At 34.2% G+C, this 7,084-nt stretch overlaps 2 non-coding genes across 2 annotated transcripts; both read right to left on the bottom strand.

Moving 5' to 3' along the window:
* Nucleotides 1–6,196: 6,196 nt before the first annotated feature.
* Nucleotides 6,197–6,278, bottom strand: Trnas-aga. The gene has a single exon. It is a non-coding gene; the product is annotated as a tRNA-Ser (tRNA).
* Nucleotides 6,279–6,665: 387 nt separating this feature from the next.
* Nucleotides 6,666–6,747, bottom strand: Trnas-aga. The gene has a single exon. It is a non-coding gene; the product is annotated as a tRNA-Ser (tRNA).
* Nucleotides 6,748–7,084: the final 337 nt, after the last annotated feature.

Here is a 7,084-nt window from a genome sequence, read left to right as displayed (position 1 = left end):
GTTTGTGTGGGCCTTCCCTGCTTATTTTTGTTTTCTTCGGCTGCCGGTTATTTGTGTCCTTTTTTTGGGTTTAGATGTTGTAGGTGCATTGAACTGCAGGCCGCCTCCTTGACGCTTTTTTTGGGGGCGATTTGTGTTTGAATTGGATGGGATATGTTTTCTTATACCCTCTCCATTGGATGGCAAAGAAAATATATTTTCTTAGGAATTTGGAAAATGTTGTATATAATTGTGTTATAAGTTCAAAATTTGATTAGGATCTTGGCAATTTGGTATTTAAATTCTATTGACAATGCTATTTTTTGACGTTTTTTTTTAAGTCTTTTAAGTTGAATAATTGATTTAAATAGCTTAAGTCGTTTCATTAGCACAAATAATATTTGTATACTATTTTTATAGCTACTTAAAAATATTTACAATTACAATTTTAAAAAATGTTGAATTGTATTTATATTTAATAAAGAAATATAGACTATATTTATTTATTTTTTAATTTTATTTACTTAAAAAACATGTAAATTCATAGTTTTATATAATTTTGAAGAAGATTTATATTAAATAAAGACTTATAATACAATTTTTGTACAATGCTTTTATACAATTAAAATTTTATTAAATTAGGAATGGGATTTGTATTAAAACAGACTACAAAATATTAGGAAATTTTATATTTAAAAATAATTCAATATAACGCTTTATAATTAATATGAACATTATTATTTCGTATAAAACACTAATGTAATATTTAATAAAACGTATTTTCATATTATTTTATATCGTATATCTTAATACTATAAGTTTTTTAGGGAACCCCCAATTCGTCTTCACATTCGATGAGCTGTCAAAGGTTTTTGTGTGCGAGGCAATTTTTCGGGCAAACAATGGGTCGCGGCCGTATCGCATATATCCCGATGCACCGTTATCCAGGACCTCCTTGGGATTAGGGCCTTGACAATTGCGAGGGCGAGCAAAGTTAAGGGTTAAGGGATCAGGGCTCAGGGATCAGGGTCGCAGGCAGCTGGCTTCCTCTAACGGGAACACTTAACCCTAAGCATATTTTCGGCGTTTCTTTTGCTTTTGTGTGCGCTGCATTTTGTTTTTTACATTTCTTACACTTTTTATTTTGGGTTTTTTTTTTTTTTGGGAGGGCGCTAATGATGATGAAGCGGCCAGGGGCGGGCGGAAAAAGGGGTAGGGCGGGGGGCTTGCTGCAACAACTGGCAACTGTCTCCTTGATGCGTCCTTCAGGAGCTCTCTGGCGCATGACTTTTGCCTTCTTCTGCTGCCAACTTCTGTTGCAAGTCACAAAAATACAAAACAAAAACCAAGAAAAAATACTGCGTTATTTTCTCCTTATTCTCTCCTTTTTTTTTTATTATTATTATTTTGTTTTTTTGCCATTTTTTTTTCGAAGGAGTAGCAGGCGACTTTGTCTATGCTGCAGAAGAATGCCTTTGGGGCATTTAGATAAAAAATACATGAAGGAGCCAAAGCCAAGCCAAAGGATACTAAAAAACAGATGGGCCAGGGCGGGACGCGGGGGCTTTCGGCCAAGGGAGGCCTGCATATTGCACTTGAGAGCCCAACAACAGCAACAAAATAGCAAAAATAAAAATGCAAAAAAAAATATAGGAGTAACAACGGAAAATTGTGAAAAAATCACAAGACGCACATAAAAATGTGAGTGAAAAAAATGAGGGACCAAGAGAAGGGCAAAACAAAAAAAAACGACAAAAAAAAAGAAACGAAAAGTGTAATAGAATTTTCCGGAGGGAAAAGGGACCCCCGAGCTGAGGCATTTCCCTCTGCTGTTGTTGTCATCCAAGTTTGTTGTATTTTATAATTTATAGAATTATGCACAAGGTTTTTGGCAGCATATCTCAGGTTGTCTTTAAAAAAACCTCGGGGCCTTCAAATAATATTTGAAGAACTAGGAAGGCAAAGGCTTTTTGGAGATCTTAAGATATTTGTAAAATGTATTTGTATATTGCAAGTATTTAGTAGCTAAATGGGAGCTTTAAAAGCTTATTAAATTATTTTAACGAATTATAAATCTCTTGCTAACAGTGAAATTCTGTTTTGCTAAAGTCGAAATTTCTTTGTTTCACTTGGTGACATTTTAAGCTATATTAAGCTATTTATATTACTTAACACTGGGATATAATACAAAATAAATAAATAAATAATTATTTGTGCTTGTAATATTAAAATATTCACTGTATAAAAAACTTATGCTTATAAATTGACTTTATTGTAGTAATGTTAAAATGTTGACATTTCTTGTTTATTGTCTACATACAAATTCAAAGAATCTTGTAGCTTATAATGTTTATAAATAAGTTTTATTAGTTAAAAGGTTTCTAACAATCATTGTTTTATTATTTTTAGGCATGTTATAACTATTTAAAATCATAATATAGAAATACTTGATGGTATTTAATGAATGTTTTGATAAATGTATATCGCTATCCAATTCTGGAACCCTTTAAGCTAAACTCCGAATAAAGATGCCTCCAAATTTCCTCGGTGGCATCTCCCATGCCCAAAAAGACGACTCCTTCAAGGGCCTGACCGAATAATGCCCGACTCTCATATGAGATGTCTATAAACTCAAACAGAGCCAACAATGTCGTCGCCTGGCTAATCTACAGCAATTTGTACGCTTTTCACAAGAAATCCGCAAAAAAATAAAGACGAAAATCGGCGGCGAGGGTTTGCGATGTAAGGGGGTTGGTGTCTCAAAAGAAAGAAAACTTTGGACTTTGAATGCTCGGGAATTTTCCTTTTCATCAGCTTAAAAGCCTGGTGCAAGGACGGGGGGGCGGGGGGCGTGACAAAGCCGGGGCCAAAGGAGAATTATAAGAGAAAAACCCGGGAAGATAAAGAAAGGGGCGATGGAGACCCAATGATGATGAAAGATACATTTGTAGCGCACAGATACGCGTTACTTTTATTTTTTCGTATATATTTCTTTCTCTAGATGTGCATCTCAAAGATGCCGTCAGTTTTCCACACCCCTATGCCATTTTCAACGAGTTTCCCTCCTTGTGTTTATTTTATTTTTCCGCATTGTCAACGCTTTGGGAGTCGTCGCCTCATAATCCGTTATTAATTGCCCAACGACATGTTACCAGGGCCGAAAGCAGGGGAATATGGCTAAGTTATCCAGGGGCTTGGCTATTTGATAGATAAACCCGGTAAACAGGGAGAAAAATTCATAATATTGGTTCTTAAAATAATATTTTAAATTACTTAGACTTAATATGGAATGAATATTGTTTATCAAGGTTAGAAAAAGGAAAATCTATATCAAAAGCAAATGTTTTCGTAATGAATCACATTATTTATAGAAACTATTTATCGCAGATCATAAACTTTATTACAAAATGGATGAATTGTTAATGTCAAGAAAACTTTATTTAAAATATAATTTTGGATTCTGAAAACGAATATAATTTTAAAATATATTTTTCTACCGTGCCATATTTATTTCTATCTTTTGTCTGCACAACTTCATTCAAACAGCTCGAAAAAAAGTTTTGCAACTGCATCGACAAGTGTGTGAGTGTGTGTGAATGTATCTGTCAGCTAGTGTATCTATATATTTATATATATATTCTGTGGCCATATCGGTTTCTTCTGCGCCGTTGTTCTCTTTCTTTCCTCCTTGTTCGGTAATTTATTTACTCAAAACACGCAAAATTATTTTATGCAAATGATTTCTCAACGTTTTCACTTGCCGAGTTGAGTCAGCTAACCATATACGCCATTTCCTCCCCCGATCCCGAACCGAAACCCTAACCCAAACCCAAACCCAAACCCTAACCCTATCGTTCCCATAACCCCCGACTTGTCAGTTTTGTAGTCTGCCATTTGGGGGCGTGGCCAGAGGGCAGGCGTTTAATTCTTAACTCAAGGAGCGTGGTTAGAGGGTAATATCCGACTCCATTGAAAGGGCACAGCACTGCCTTTATTCCATATTTTATTTACATAGCTGGTTAAATGAATAGAGACCCATTTTCAATGGTTAGTGTGATTAAATAAAGGTGATTACAAACTAGGATTATTAGATATATTTATAAATTAGTTAGTTTTTAACGATTATTATGACTAGTCATTTTAAAAAATAAAAGGTTTATAGAACATTGCTTAAAGATATTAATATTAATATTAAATATGAACTAATTTACTAGAAAATGGTAATGGTTATTTTTAATTTAAGATCTAATCTGGATAATGATTGTACATGGTTATTTATTTATTTATTGGTAAGTGAAGTGAACTCTACTTTACAATTTTGTATTTCTTTTTATTAATGTATTCCAAATTTCTTTGATAAGAACCCGAAATATCTCAAATGACCTGCTTGCAGAGTTCATTAAATTTTGAACTCACTGGGAGTTCAATTGGCTCAGATATATGCTTCAAAATTTGAGCTTACTTCCCAGGTTCCCTTACCAAAAGCAAAAAAAACACAAGTTGCCCCACATTTGTCAACTCCCGATTGCAGCATAATTACAGAAGAAACTCCGCTCGAATTGTGACAATTTCCAGGTATCGCGCAAGCATCGAAAGATGAATCGGGAGTTGCAGAAATACAATCGAATTAATGGAAAACAGAGCTCGGAGCTGAAACAATTTCGACATATTAGCCGCTTTGTTGGTGGGCGCCGTGAAGAAATTAATGGCGTGGCCAAAAGTGAAAATCTGCGGCCAAAAGCGATCGAAGAAGGTCAACAAAACTTTGGGAGTTCGTGTGAAGTATCGCGGTGTATCTATCAGATACATAAATTAGATGCATGCGTCACCGTTCGCCGGCCGTTTGCGAATTTTTTTTTTTTGCTTGCCGCTCACATAATTTTACATTCGATTTCCTCAATTAGCCGGCTCAGGAGCAGCTGTGCAAATTCTCTTCTTTTTTTGCAGTTTGTTTTATTTCGGTTTATTTCGCGCGCCGTATCTGTGCGATGGGCAGCGCTTAAAGTCGATTAATCAACGCAGGCTTTTGGCCGAATTTGGGTCAAAGTCTCTCGTTTGTATGGTCGTTTATCTCGCTCGAAACGGCGAAAAACCGAAATCAGCCCAAGAGATTTGCGTATCTAAGCTTTGCCTTTTTTCCAGCTATTTTTATACCCTTGTGGAGGGTACTAAAAATTGGTTCCGCATTCAGATAAGGAAATAATTAATTTTGTTTAGTGTTCTTAAAGAAAACATTGGTCTAATAATAGCCATATTACAATTTTTTATGTTAAATAAAATTGTATATTTATATTTAAGGACCACCAAAATTTTAAAAGTTTTTTTTTAAATACAAAATTGGTTAATAAAAGCTTGTTGGTAATGGAACAAGATATTTACATTAAATTCATTTAAATAAAATAGCATATTTTTAAACGTTTTTATCAACTAAAAAATTTTACAAAGTGATAATCCAAAACAAAATTGGACCTGAAAAAAATATTTGATATTTTCCCTTAAATAAAAAAAATGTAAACAGAAATGATCTACTCCCAAAAAAATTTCTAAACTTAAAAAAATATTAAAATTTCTTTGTGTTAACGTTTGGTTTTAACTTAAACACACAGACAAAATCCTTAATAAGTAGTTTTCTCTAATGAAATCAATTATTTCATCTATGGTAAGGGTATTTTCAACATTTATTCTTTGAAAAGCTTTAGATTCGCCAATTTTTTGGACATCATGCGTTGCTCCGATTTCTGTCGTCGATTTGCGCAAGTTGTCGTCGCTTGTTGCTTGTCTATCACTCACTTAGCATCTGCCAAATGCTCGGCGCGTTTTCTGGGGCCTTTTTCTTCTTTATTTTACTTTTTTTGGCCCAACTGCCTCTTGGGGCGGGTTCAATGGTCTCGAGAGTTCCTTGCCCCTCTTTGGGTTGAAGCCATTCTTGTAGTTTCAATTTTACCTCTATTTTTCGGCGATTTTAGTCGGGTTCAAGCCTCAGCGGGTGGCAAGCTAAACGCCTTTAAGATTCAATCAATATGGGGTTAATTACAGTGCCGATTCGAGGGTGTGCTTTTTGCTTGAACTGTAGCTTTAAATTTGCATACAGCCAATAAGTTCAACGATGCCCGATGAGCAATAAAGAATTTTACAATTTTTAAAAGGTATTATAAAAAGTCTAAGTATACAAATCTTCAAAAAAGGTTAATAAATATAAAAATAATATTTTTCAAACCGCAGTCGGTAGGATTCGAACCTACGCTCCCAGAGGGAATCTGATTTCTAGTCAGACGCCTTAACCGCTCGGCCACGACTGCTTGGCTGACACCCATGGCCCAATCACCCGAATTCAACGGCTCTGACAAAAATACCATCGATCTATAAATTGCCATAAAAAGGTACCTCTTTTTTAAAAATAAATATATTTATGATTTTATATTAATGACAACAAAATCTAAAAAAAAATGTTTGGACTCTGCATAAGGAATATTGTAGTTTCTTAATAGTATCACTACTCAATAAGATCTTTTATTTTAACCATCTTATTTAATTACAAATAAATATTTAATGTTTAAAAGCAATATTACGATATGATATATGTATAAAGTAAACTTAAAATTGTAAGCCATTGGAGATACTATGAGGTGTATTCCACTTTCAGATATACTAACTTTTAGTGGAAATTAAAAAAAATTCGTTATCACCGCAGCCGGTAGGATTCGAACCTACGCTCCCAGAGGGAATCTGATTTCTAGTCAGACGCCTTAACCGCTCGGCCACGACTGCTTAATGATCTCTGGTCGCCAAACTACCAACAAAACAAGTTTGGTTATTTTTGTTGAGGGGTTTCTATTTTTAGATACAAAAAAAAAAGCTGCGTAAGCAATAAATTGCCGATGATAAAGGCCATAAGGTCTATGAAGCTAAATCTATGGAACTGGATCTATAAAGTTTTTAGCTTTACTTCGGCTTATTTAATTTTGTTTTCATTTTACACGTGATTAAAATATTTATTTAAAATTATGATCAGAGCAAAATGTTTCGGTTTTTTTAGTACTTCAAGAAATTTACCTAAAACATGAATTGTTATTGGCCTAAAAAAATACATTTCAGGAAAATTTTA

The sequence above is a fragment of the Drosophila subpulchrella genome, chromosome X (assembly GCF_014743375.2).
Source record: "Drosophila subpulchrella strain 33 F10 #4 breed RU33 chromosome X, RU_Dsub_v1.1 Primary Assembly, whole genome shotgun sequence".
NCBI classification, from domain to species: domain Eukaryota; kingdom Metazoa; phylum Arthropoda; class Insecta; order Diptera; family Drosophilidae; genus Drosophila; species Drosophila subpulchrella.
The sequence above is the reverse complement of the archived record's forward strand: the minus strand, read 5'-3'. Positions and strand labels throughout refer to the sequence as shown.